The sequence below is a fragment of the Balaenoptera physalus genome (genome assembly GCF_965194825.1).
Source record: "Balaenoptera physalus genome assembly, chromosome: X".
NCBI classification, from domain to species: Eukaryota; Metazoa; Chordata; class Mammalia; order Artiodactyla; family Balaenopteridae; genus Balaenoptera; species Balaenoptera physalus.
This window is the reverse complement of record NC_138903.1, coordinates 49,019,304-49,032,196: the sequence shown is the minus strand read 5'-3', so window position 1 is coordinate 49,032,196 and position 12,893 is coordinate 49,019,304.

The following is a 12,893-nucleotide window of genomic DNA, read 5'->3' as shown; positions in this document are numbered from 1 at the left end:
AATTTGTTAATATGGTTTATCACATTGATTGATTTGCGTATATTGAAGAATCCTTGCATTCCTGGGATAAACCCCATTTGATCATGGTGTATGATTCTTTTAATGTGCTGTTGGATACTGTTTGCTAGTATTTTGTTGAGGATTTTTGCATCTATGTTAATCAGTGATATTGGCCTGTAGTTTTCTTTCTTTGTGACATCTTTGCCTGGTTTTGGTATCAGGGTGATGGTGGCCTCGTAGAATGAGTTTGGGAGTGTTCCTCCCTCTGCAATATTTTGGAAGAGTTTGAGAAGGATAGGTGTTAGCTCGTCTCTAAATGTTTGATAGAATTCACCTGTGAAGCCATCTGGTCCTGGGCTTTTGTTTGTTGGAAGATTTTTAATCACAGTTTCAATTTCAGTGCTTGTGATTGGTCTGTTCATATTTTCTATTTCTTCCTGGTTCAGTCTCGGCAGTTTGTGCATTTCTAAGAATCTGTCCATTTCTTCCATGTTGTCCATTTTATTGGCATAGAGTTGCTTGTAGTAATCTCTCATGATCTTTTGTATTTCCGCACTGTCAGTGGTTACTTCTCCTTTTTCATTTCTAATTCTATTGATCTGATTCTTCTCCCTTTTTCTCTTGATGAGTCTGGCTAATGGTTTATCAATTTTGTTTATCTTCTCAAAGAACCAGTTTTTAGTTTCATTGATTTTTGCTATTGTTTCCTTCATTTCTTTTTCATTTATTTCTGACCTGATATTTATAATTTCTTTCCTTCTGCTGGCTTTGGGGTTTTTTTGTTCTTCTTTCTGTAATTGCTTCAGGTGCAAGGTTAGGTTGTTTATTCGAGATGTTTCCTGTTTCTTGAGGTAGGCTTGTATTGCTATAAACTTCCCTCTTAGCACTGCTTTTGCTGCGTCCCATAGGTTTTGGGTCATCGTATCTCCATTGTCATTTGTTTCTAGGTATTTTTTGATTTCCCCTTTGATTTCTTCAGTAATCACTTCATTGTTAAGTAATGTATTGTGTAGCCTCCATGTGTTTGTATTTTTTACAGATCTTTTCCTGGAATTGATATCTAGTCTCATAGCGTTGTGGTCGGAAAAGATACTTGATACGATTTCAATTTTCTTAAATTTCCCAAGGCTTGATTTGTGACCCAAGATATGATCTATCCTGGAGAATGTTCCATGAGCACTTGAGAAAAATGTGTATTGTGTTGTGTTGGGGTGGAATGTCCTATAAATATCAATTAAGTCCATCTTGTTTAATGTATCATTTAAAGCTTGTGTTTCCTTATTTATTTTCATTTTGGATGATCTGTCCATTGGTGAAAGTGGGGTGTTAAAGTCCCCTACTATGATTGTGTTGCTGTCGATTTCCCCTTTTATGGCTGTTAGTATTTGCCTTATGTATTGAGGTGCTCCTATGTTGGGTGCATAAATATTTACAATTGTTATACCTTCCTCTTGGATAGATCCCTTGATCATTATATAGTGTCCTTCTTTGTCTCTTGTAATAGTCTTTATTTTAAAGTCTATTTTGTCTGATATGAGAATTGCTACTCCAGCTGTCTTTTGATTTCCATTTGCATGGAATATCTTTTTCCATCCCCTCACTTTCAGTCTGTATGTGTCTCTAGGTATGAAGTGGGTCTCTTGTAGACAGCATATATATGGGTCTTGTTTTTGTATCCATTCAGCCAGCCTGTGTCTTTTGGTGGGAGCATTTAATCCATTTACATTCAAGGTAATTATCGATATATATGTTCCTATTCCCATTTTCTTAAATGTTTTGGGTTTGTTATTGTAGGTGTTTTCCTTCTCTTGTGTTTCTTCCTTAGAGAAGTTCCTTTAGCATTTGTTGTAAAGCTGGTTTGGTGGTGCTGACCTCTCTCAGCTTTTGCTTGTCTGTAAAAGTTTTAATTTCTCCATCACATTTGAATGAGATCCTTGCTGGGTAGAGTAATCTTGGTTGTAGGTTTTTCTCCTTCATCACTTTAAGTATATCCTGCCACTCCCTTCTGGCTTGCAGAGTTTCTGCTGAAAGATCAGATGTTAACCTTTTGGGGATTCCTTTGTGTGTTATTTGTTGTTTTTCCTTTGCTGCCTTTAATATGTTTTCCTTATATTTAATTTTTGACAGTTTGATTAATATGTGTCTTGGCGTGTTTCTCCTTGGGTTTATCCTGTATGGGACTCTCTGTGCTTCCAGGACTTGATTAACTATTTCCTTTCCCATATTAGGGAAGTTTTCAACTATAATCTCTTCAAATATTTTCTCAGTCCCTTTCTTTTTCTCTTCTTCTTCTGGGACCCCTATAATTCGAATGTTGGTGTGTTTAATGTTGTCCCAGAGGTCTCTGAGACTGTCCTCAGTTCTTTTCATTCTTTTTTCTTTATCCTGCTCTGCAGTAGTTATTTCCACCATTTTATCTTCCAGGTCACTTATCCTTTCTTCTGCCTCAGTTATTCTGCTATTGATCCCATCTAGAGTATTTTTAATTTCATTTATTGTGTTTTTCATCGTTGCTTGGTTCCTCTTTAGTTCTTCTACGTCCTTGTTAAATGTTTCTTGCATTTTGTCCATTCTATTTCCAAGATTTTGGATCATCCTTACTATCATTATTCTGAATTCTTTTTCAGGTAGACTACCTATTTCCTCTTCATTTGTTAAGTCTGGTGTGTTTTGACCCTGCTCCTTCATCTGCTGTGTGTTTTTCTGTCGTCTCATTTTGCTTATCTTACTGTGTTTGGGGTCTCCTTTTCACAGGCTGCAGGTTTGTAGTTCCCGTTGTTTTTGGTATCTGTCCCTAGTGGCTAAGGTTGGTTCAGTGGGTTGTGTAGGCTTCCTATTGTAGGGAACTAGTGCCTGAGCTCTGGTGGATGAGGCTGGATCTTGTCTTTCTGGTGGGCACATCCACGTCTGGTGGTGTATTTTGGGGTGTCCGTGGCCTTATTATGATTTTAGGCAGCCTCTCTGCTAATGGATGGGGCTGTGTTCCTGTCTTGCTAGTTGTTTGGCATAGGGTGTTCAGCACTGCAGCTTGCTGGTCATTGAGTGATGCTGGGTCTTGATGTTGAGATGGAGATCTCTGAGAGATTTTTGCCGTTTGGTATTACATGGAGCTGGGAGGTCTCTTGTGGACCAGTGTCCTGAAGTTGGCTCTCCCACCTCAGAGGCACGGCCCTGATGCCTGGCTGGAGCACCAAGAGCCTTTCGTCCACACAGCTCAGAGTAAAAGGGAGGAAAAATAGAAAGAAAGAAAGAGGCTATAATATAGTGAAGTAAAATATAGCTATTATAAAGCAAAGCTATACAGACAAAATCTCACCCAGAAGCATATACATATACACTCACAAAAAAAAAGGAAAAGGGGAAAAATTAATATATCCTGCTCCGAAAGTCCACCTCCTGAATTTGGGATGATTCGTTGTCTATTCTGGTATTCAACAGATGCAGGCCCATCAAGTTGTTTGTGGAGTTTTAATCCGCTGCTTCTGAGGCTGCTGGGAGAGATTTCCCCTTCTCTTCCCTGTTTGCACAGCTCCTGGGGTTCAGCTTTGGATTTGGACCCGCCTCTGCATGTAGGTCGCCTGAGGGCATCTATTCCCCGCCCAGACAGGACGGGGTTAAAGGAGCAGCTGCTTCGGGGGCGCTGGTTCACTCAGGCCGCAGGGAGGGAGGGGTACAGAGGAGGCGGCGCGAGCCTGCAGCGTCAGAGGCCGGCGTGACGTTGCAGCAGCCTGAGGTGCGCAGTGCGTTTTCCCGGGGAAGTTGTCCCCGGATCACGGGACCCTGGCAGTGGCGGGCTGCACAGGCTACCGGGAGGGGCAGTGTGGAGAGTGACCTCTGCTCACACACAGGCTTTTTGGAGGCGGCAGCAGCAGCCCCAGCGTCTCACGCCCGTCTCTGTGGTCCACGCTGATCGCTGCGGCTCACACCCTTCTCTGGAGTTCGTTTAGGCGGCGCTCTGAATCCCCTCTCCTTGCGCGCTGCGAAACAAAGAGGCAAGAAAAAGTCTCTTGCCTCTTCCGCAGCTGCAGACTTTTTCCTGGTCTCCCTCCCAGCCAGCTGTGGTGCGCTAACCCCTTCAGGCTGTGTTCACGCCGCCAGCCCCAGTCCTCTCCCTGCGATCCGACCGAAGCCAAGCCTCAGCTCCCAGCCCCGCCCGCCCCTGCGGCTGAGCAGACAAGCCTCTCGGGCTGGTGAGCGCTGCTTGGCGCCCAGCCTCTGTGTGGGAGTCTCTCCGTTTTTTCCTCTGCGCCTCTGTTGCTGTGGGATCTGCGCTGATAGCTGCGGCTTGCGCCCTTCTCTGGAGTTCCTTTGGTGGTGCTCTGAATCCCCTCTCCCTGCGAGCCATGAAACAAAGAGGCAAGAAAAGGTCTCTTGCCTCTTCGGCAGCTGCAGACTTTTTCCCGGTCTCCCTCCCAGCCAGCTGTGGTGCGCTAACCCCTTCAGGCTGTGTTCACGCCGCCAGCCCCAGTCCTCTCCCTGTGATCCGGCCGAAGCCCGAGCCTCAGCTCCCAGCCCCCGCCTGCCCCGGCGGCTGAGCAGACAAGCCTCTCGGGCTGCTGAGTGCTGCTCGGCGCCGAGCCTCTGTGCGGGAATCTCTCCGTTTTTCCCTCTGTGCCCCTGTTGCTGTGGGATCCGCGCTGATAGCCGCGGCTCGCTCCAGTCTCTGAAGTTCATTTAGGCGGCGCTCTGAATCCCCTCTCCTCACGCACCAGGAAACAAAGAGGGAAGAAAAAGTCTCTTGCCTCTTTGGCAGCTGCAGACTTTTTCCCAGGCTCCCTCCCGGCTAGATGTGGTGCACTAACCCCTTCAGGCTGTGTTCACGCCGCCAACCCCAGTCCTCTCCCTGCGCTCCGACCTCCGAAGCCTGAGCCTTAGCTCCCAGCCCCGCCCGCCCCGGCAGGGGAGCAGACAAGCCTCTCGGGCTGGAGAGTGCTGGTCGGCACCGCTCCTCCATGCGGGAACCTCTCCGCTTTGCCCTCCACACCCCTGTGGCTGCGCTATCCTCTGTGGCTCCGAAGCTTCCCCCCTCTGCCACTCGCAGTCTCTGCCCGCGAAGGGACTTCCTAATGCATGGAAATCTTTCCTCCTTCAGAGCTCCCTCCCACTGGTGCAGGTGCCGTCCCTATTCTTTTGTCTCTGTTATTTCTTTTTTCTTTTGCCCTACCCAAGTACGGGGGGAGTTTCTTGCCTTTTTGGAGGTCGGACATTTTCTGCCAGTGTTCAGTGGGTGTTCTGTAGGAGCAGTTCCACGTGTAGATGTATTTCTACTGTATCTGTGGGAAGGAAGGTGATCTCCACGTCTTACTCTTCCGCCATCTTCTCTCCTCCCCTATGGGATTTAATTATATCAAGAGTGCACCTCTCCTACAATCTAATTTAATTTCTTCTTTGTCTTTTTATGTAGAATATCTTTTCTGGTACATTCCAGTTCTTTTTTTAATGATGGTTGTTTAGCAGTTAGTTGTGATTTTGGTGTTCTCGTGGGAAGAGGTGAGCTCAAGGTCCTCTACTCCACCATTTTGCCTTCTCTCCTCCTCCTCCATTTTTTTAAGAAAAGTTTTGTCAGATATAGAATTCTTGGTTAACAGTTTTATGTTTTAGCACTTTAAATACGTCATCTCACTGGCTTCTAGCCTCCATGGTTTCTGATGAGAAACTGGCTCTTATTCTTATTGGGAATCACTTGTACATTATGACTCACTTTGCTCTTGATACTTTAAACATTTTCTCATTGTCTTTGGCTAGAGTCAATATTAATGTGTATGAGGGTAGATCTGAGGGTATATCTCTTTGGGTTCATCCTATTTTGAGTTTGTTGAGCTTTTAGATGTGCATCAAATCTGGGAAGTTTTTGAACATTATTTCTTTAAATATTTTATCTGCCCCTTTCCCTTTCTTCTGTCCCTCTGTGACTCCCCATTATGTATATATTGGTATTCTTGTTGATGTCCTATAGGTCTTAGCCTTGTTCATATTTTTTCGTCTCTGATTCTCAGACTGGATAATTTCAACTGTCCTATCATAAGGGTGTTTCTTCCTTTTCAAATCTGCTGTTGAAACACTCTAGTGAAATTTTCACTGAAGTTATGATGATTTTCTACTCAAAAATTTCTATTTAGCTCATTTTTATAATTAACATATTATTAATAATATTCTATATTATTTCATACATATTTTCTTACTTCCTCTTAGTTTTATTCCATGGATCTATTTAGCTCTTTGAGCATATTTAGGACAGTTGATTTAAAGTCCTCATCTAGCAGGGGATCTTTAAGATGGTGGAGGAGTAAGACGTGGAGATCACCTTCCTCCCCACAAATACATCAAAAATATATCTACATGTGGAACAACTCCTACAGAACACCTACTAATGCTGGCAGAAGACCTCAGACTTCCAAAAAGGCAGGAAAATGCCCACGTACCTGGGTAGGGCAAAAGAAAAAAGAAAAAGCAGAGACAAAACAATAGGGATGGGACACGCACCTCTGGGAGCGAGCTGTGAAGGAGGAAAGGTTTCCACACACTAGGAAGCCCCTTCACTGGCCGAGATGGGGGGATGGGTGGGAGGGAAGCTTTGGAGCCACGGAGGAGAGTGCAGCAACAGGGGTGGAGAGAGCAAAGTAGAGAGATTCCTGCACAGAGGATCAGTGTCAACTAGCACTCACCAGCCTGAGACACTTGTCTGCTCACCTGCCAGGGAGGGTGGGGGCTGGGAGCTGAGGCTCGGGCTTCAGAGGTGAGATCCCAGGGAGAGGACTGGGGTTGGCTGCGTGAACACAACCTGAAGGAGGCTAGTGTGCCACAGCTAGCCCGGAGGGAGTCCAGGAAAATGTCTGGAAATGCCTAAGAGGCAAGAGACCATTGTTTCAGGGTGCACAAGGAGAGGGGATTCAGAGCACTGCCTAAAGGAGCTCCAGAGAGAGGCACAAGCCACGGCTATCAGCGCAGACCCCAGAGACGGGCATGAAACTCTAAGGCTGCTGCTGCAGCCACCAAGAAGCCTGTGTGCAAGCACAGGTCACTATCCACACCTCCCCTCCCAGGAGCCTGTGCAGCCCACCACTGCCAGGGTACCGTGATCCAGAGACAATTTCCTCGGGGAAACACACAGTGTGCCTCAGGCTGTTGCAACGTCACACCAGCCTCTACCACCACAGGCTCACCCCATATTCCATATCCCTCCCTCCCTCCCACCTGAGTGAGCAAAAGCCCCCTAATCAACTGATATTTTAACTCCATCCTGTCTGAATGAAGAACAGACACCCTCAGGTGACTTACATGCAGAGTTGGGGCCAAATCCAAATCTGAACAACAGGAGCTGTGCAAACAAAGAAGAGAAAGGGAAATTTCTCCATGCAGCCTCAGGAGCAGTGGATTAAATCCCCACATCATCTTCATGAACCCTGCATCTGTGGAGAAACTGAATAGAAAATGAATATTCCCAAACTTGAGACAGTGGACTTTGGTAGCAACTGTAGTGTTGTGGTTTCCTGTCTGTGACTGATATATTTCTGATTTTATGTTTATCTTAGTTTAGTGTTTAGCGCTTGTTATCATTGGTGGATGTGTTTATTGGTTTGGTTGCTCTCTTCTTTTTATTGTTATTTTAATTTTAATTTTAATAATTTCTTTTTTTTCCTCCCTCCTCTACTGTGCCGTGTGGCTAACAGGGTCTTGGTGCTCTGGCCTGATGTCAGGACTGAGCCTCTGAGGTGGGAAAGCTGAGATCAGGACATTGGACCACAAGAGACCTCCCAGCCCCACATAATATCAACTGGCAAGAGCTCTCCCAGAGATCTCCATCTCAACGCTAAGACCCAGCTCCATCCAAGGGCCAGCAAACTCCATTGCTGATCATCCCATGCCAAACAACTAGCCAGACAGGAACAAAACACAACCCATTAGAAGAGAGGCCGTCTAAAATCATACTAAGTTCACAGTCACTACAAAACACACCACCAGAAGCGGGCCTGCACACCAGAAAGACAAGATCCAGCCCCACCCACCAGAATACAGGAATCAGTCCCCTACACCAGTAATCCTACACAACACACTGAACCAACCTCACCCACTGGGGTAAGACACCAAAAAAACCCAGGAACTACGAACTTGAAGTCTGTGAAAAGGAGACCCCACCCAGTAGTTTAAACAAAATGAGACAGAGAAATATGCAGCAGATGAAGGAGCAAGGTAAAAACCCACAAGAACAAACAAATGAAGAGGAAATAGGCAGTCTACCTGAAAAAGAATTCAGAGTAATGATAGTAAAGATGATCCAAAATCTCGGAAATAGAATGGAGAAAATACAAGAAACGTATAACAAGGACCTAAAACAACTAAAGAGAAAACAAACATTGATGATGAACAACACAATAAATGAAATTTAAAATTCTCTAGAAGGAATCAATAGCAGAATAACTGAGGCAGAAGAACAGAAAAGTGACCTGGAAGATAAAATAGTGGAAATAACTACCAACAGCAGAAAAAAGAAAAAATAATGAAAAGAATTGAGGACAGTCTCAGAGATTTCTGGGACAACATTAACCACACCAACATTCAAATTATAGGGGTCACAAAAGAAGAGAAAAAGAAAGGGAATGAGAAAATATTTGAAGAGATTATAGTTGAAAACTTCTCTAACATGGGAAAGGAATGAGTCAATCAAGTCCAGGAAGTGCAGACCATCCCATAAAGGATAAATCCAAGGTGAAACACACCAAGATACATATTAATGAAACTTTGAAAAATTAAATGCAAAAAAAAAGTATTAAAAGCAGCAAAGGAAAATCAACAATTAACATACAAGGGAATCCCCATAAGGTTAACAGTTGATCTTTCAGCAGAAATTCTGCAAGCCAGAAGGGAGTGGCAGGACATATTTAAAGTGATGAAAGGGAAAAATCTACAACCAAGATTACTCTAACCAGTAAGGATCTCATTCAGATTCGATGGAGAAATTAAAACCTTTACAAACAAGCAAAAGTTAAGAGAATCCAACGCCACCAAACCAGCATTACAACAAATGCTAAAGGAACTTCTCTAGGTAGGAAACACAAGAGAACGAAAAGACCAATAAAAACAAACCCAAAATAATTAAGAAAATGGTAATAGGAACATACATATCGATAATTACCTTAAATGTAAATGGATAAAATGCCCCAAACAAAAGACATAGACTGGCTGAATGGACGCAAAAATAAAACCCGTATGTATGCTGTCTACAAGAGACCAACTTCAGAACTATGGAAACATACAGACTAAAAGTGAGGGGTTGGAAAAAGATATTCCATGCAAATGGAAATCAAAAGAAAGCAGGAGTAGCAATACTCATATCTGACAAAATACATGTCAAAATAAAGACTATTACAAGAGACAAAGAAGGACACTACATAATGATCAAGGGATCGATCCAAGAAGAAGATATAAAAATTGTAAATATTTATGCACCCAACATAAGAGCATTTCAATACCTAAGGCAAATGCTAACAGCCATAAAAGGGGAAATTGACAGTAACACAATCATAGTAGGGGACTTTAACACCCCACTTTCACCAATGGACAGGTGAACCAAAATGAAAATAAATAAGGAAACACAAGGTTTAAATGACGTATTAGACAAGATGGATTTAATTGATATTTATAGGACATTACATCCAAAAACAACACAATACACTTTCTTCTCAAGTGCTCATGGAACATTCTCCAGGATAAATCATATAGTGGGTCACAAATCAAGCCTCAGTTATCTTAAGAAAACTGAAATCATATCAAGTATCTTTGCTGAACACAACGCTATGAGACTAGGTATCAGTTACAGGAAAAAATCTGTAAGAAACACAAACACATGGAGGCTAAACAACACACTACTTAATAACCAAGAGATCACTGAAGAAATCAAAAAGGAAATGAAAAAATACCTAGAAACAAATGACAATGAAAACACGGCGACCCAAAACGTATCAGATGCAAGAAAAGCAGTTCTAAGAGGGAAGTTTATAGCAATACAATCCCACCTCAAGAACAAGAAACATCTCAAATAAACAACCTAACCTTACACCTAAAGCAATTAGATAAAGAAGAACAAAAAGCCCCAAAGTTAGCAGAAGGAAAGAAATCATAAAGATGTGATCAGAAATAAATAAAAAGAAATGAAGTAAACAATAGTAAAGATCAATAAAACTAAAAGCTGGTTCTTGAGAAGGTAAATAAAATTGATAAACAATTAGCCAGACACATCAAGAAATAAAGGGATAAGACTCAAATTAACAATATTAGAAATGAAAAAGGAGAAGTAACAACTGACACTGCAAATATAAAAAGGATCATGAAAGATTACTACAAGCAACTACATGACAATAAAATGGACAACCTGGAAGAAACGGACAAATTCCTTGAAAAGCACAACCTTCAGTGATTGAACCAGGAAGAAATAGAAATTATAAACAGACCATTCACAATCACTGAAATTGAAACTCTGATTAAAAATCTTCCAACAAACAGAAGTCCAGGACCAGACGGCTTCACAGGAGAATTGTATCAAACATTTAGAGAACAGCTAACACCTATCCTTCTCAAACTCTTCCAAAATATTGCAGAGGGAGGAACACTCCCAAACTCATTCTACGAGGCCACCATCACCCTGATACCAAAAACAGACAAAGATGTCACAAAAAAAGGAAACTACAGGCCAATATCACTGATTAACATAGATGCAAAAATCCTCAACAAAATACTAGGAAACAGAATCCAACAGCACATTACAAGGATCATACACCATGATGAAGTGGGGTTTATCCCAGTAATGAAAGGATTCTTCAATATATGCAAATCACTCAATGTGATACACCATAATAACAACTTGAATGATACAAACCATATGACAATATCAATAGATTCAGAAAAATCTTTGACAAATTCAACACCCATTTTTTAAACAAACTCTTCAGAAGTAGGCATAGAGGGAATATACCCCAACATAATAAAAGACATATATGACAAACCCACAGCCAACATCGTTCTTAATGGTGAAAAACTGAAACCATTTCCTCTAAGATCAGGAAAAAGACAAGGTTGCTCACTCTCACCACTGTTATTCAACATAGTTTTGGAAGTTTTAGATAGGGCAATCAGAGAAGAAAAAGAATTAAAAGGAATTCAAATTGGAAAAGAAGAAGTAAAACTGTCACTTTTTGCAGATGACATGATACTATACATAGAGAATCCTAAAGATGCTACCAGAAAACTACTAGAGCTAATCAATGAATTTAGTATAGTAGCAGGATAGAAAATTAATGCACAGAAACCTCTTGCATTCCTATACACTAACAACGAAAAATCTGAAAGAGAAATTAAGGAAACACTCCCATTTACCATTGCAACAAAAAGAATGAAACACCTAGGAATAAACCTACCTAAGGAGACAAAAGACCTGTATGCAGAAAACTATAAGACACTGATGAAAGAAATTAAAGATGATACAAACAGAGGGAGAGATATACAACGTTCTTGGATTGGAAGAATTGACATTGTGAAAAAGACTATACTACCCAAAGCAATTTACAGATTCAATGCAATCCCAATCAAACTACCAATGGCATTTTTCACAGAACTAGAACTAAAAAGTTCACAATTTATATGGAAACACAAAAGACCCCGAATAGCCCAAGCAAACTTGAGAAAGAAAAACGGAGCTGGAGGAGTCAGGTTCTCTCACTTCAGACTATACTACAAACTACAGTAATCAAGACAGTATGCTACTGGCACAAAAACAGAAATATAGACCAATGGAACAGGATAGAAAGCCGAGAGATAATCCCACGCACATATGGTCACCTTATTTTTGATAAAGGAAGGAAAAATATACAATGGAGAAAAGACAGCCTCTTCAATAAGTCGTTCAGGGAAAACTGGACAGCTACATGTAAAAGAATGAACTTAGAACACTCTGTAACACCATACACAAATAATAAACTCTAAATGGATTAAAGACCTAAATGTAAGGGCAAACACTATAACACTCTTTGAGGAAAACCTAGGCAGAACACTCTATGACATAAATCACAGCAAGTTCCTTTTTGACCCAACTCCTAGAGAAATGGAAATAAAAACAAAATAAACAAATGAGACCTAACGAAACTTAAAAGGTTTTGCACAGCAAAGGAAACTATAAACAAGACGAAAATACAACCCTTAGAATGGGAGAAAATATTTGCAAACGAATCAACAGACACAGGATTAGTCTCCAAAATATATAAACAGCTCATGCAGCTCAATATTAAAAAAAACAAACAACCCAATCAAAAAATGGGCAGAAGACCTAAACAGACATTCCTCTAAAGAAGACATACAGATGGCCAACAAACACATGAAAATATGCTCAACATCACTAATCATTTGAGAAATGCAAATCAAAACCACAATGAGATGTCACCTCACACTGGTCCGAATGGCCATCATCAAAAAATCTACAAACAGTAAATGCTGGAGAGGGTGTGGAGGAAAGGGAACCCACTTGCACTGTTGGTGGGAATGTAAATTGATACAGCCACTATGGGGAACAGTATGGAGATTCCTTAAAAACTAAAAATAGAACTGCCATATGACCCAGCAATCTTACTATTGTGTATATATCCTGTGAAAACCATAATTCAAAAAGAGTCATGTAACACAATGTTCATTGCAGCTCCCTTTGCAATATCCAGGACATGGAAGCAACCTAAATGTCCATCGACAGATGAATGGATAAAGAAGATGTGGCACATATATACAATGGAATATTACTCAGCCATAAAAACAAATAAATTGAGCTATTTGTGGTGAGGTGGATAGACCTAGAATCTGTCATACAGAGTGAAGTAAGTCAGAAAGTGAAAAAAAAATACTGTATGCTAACA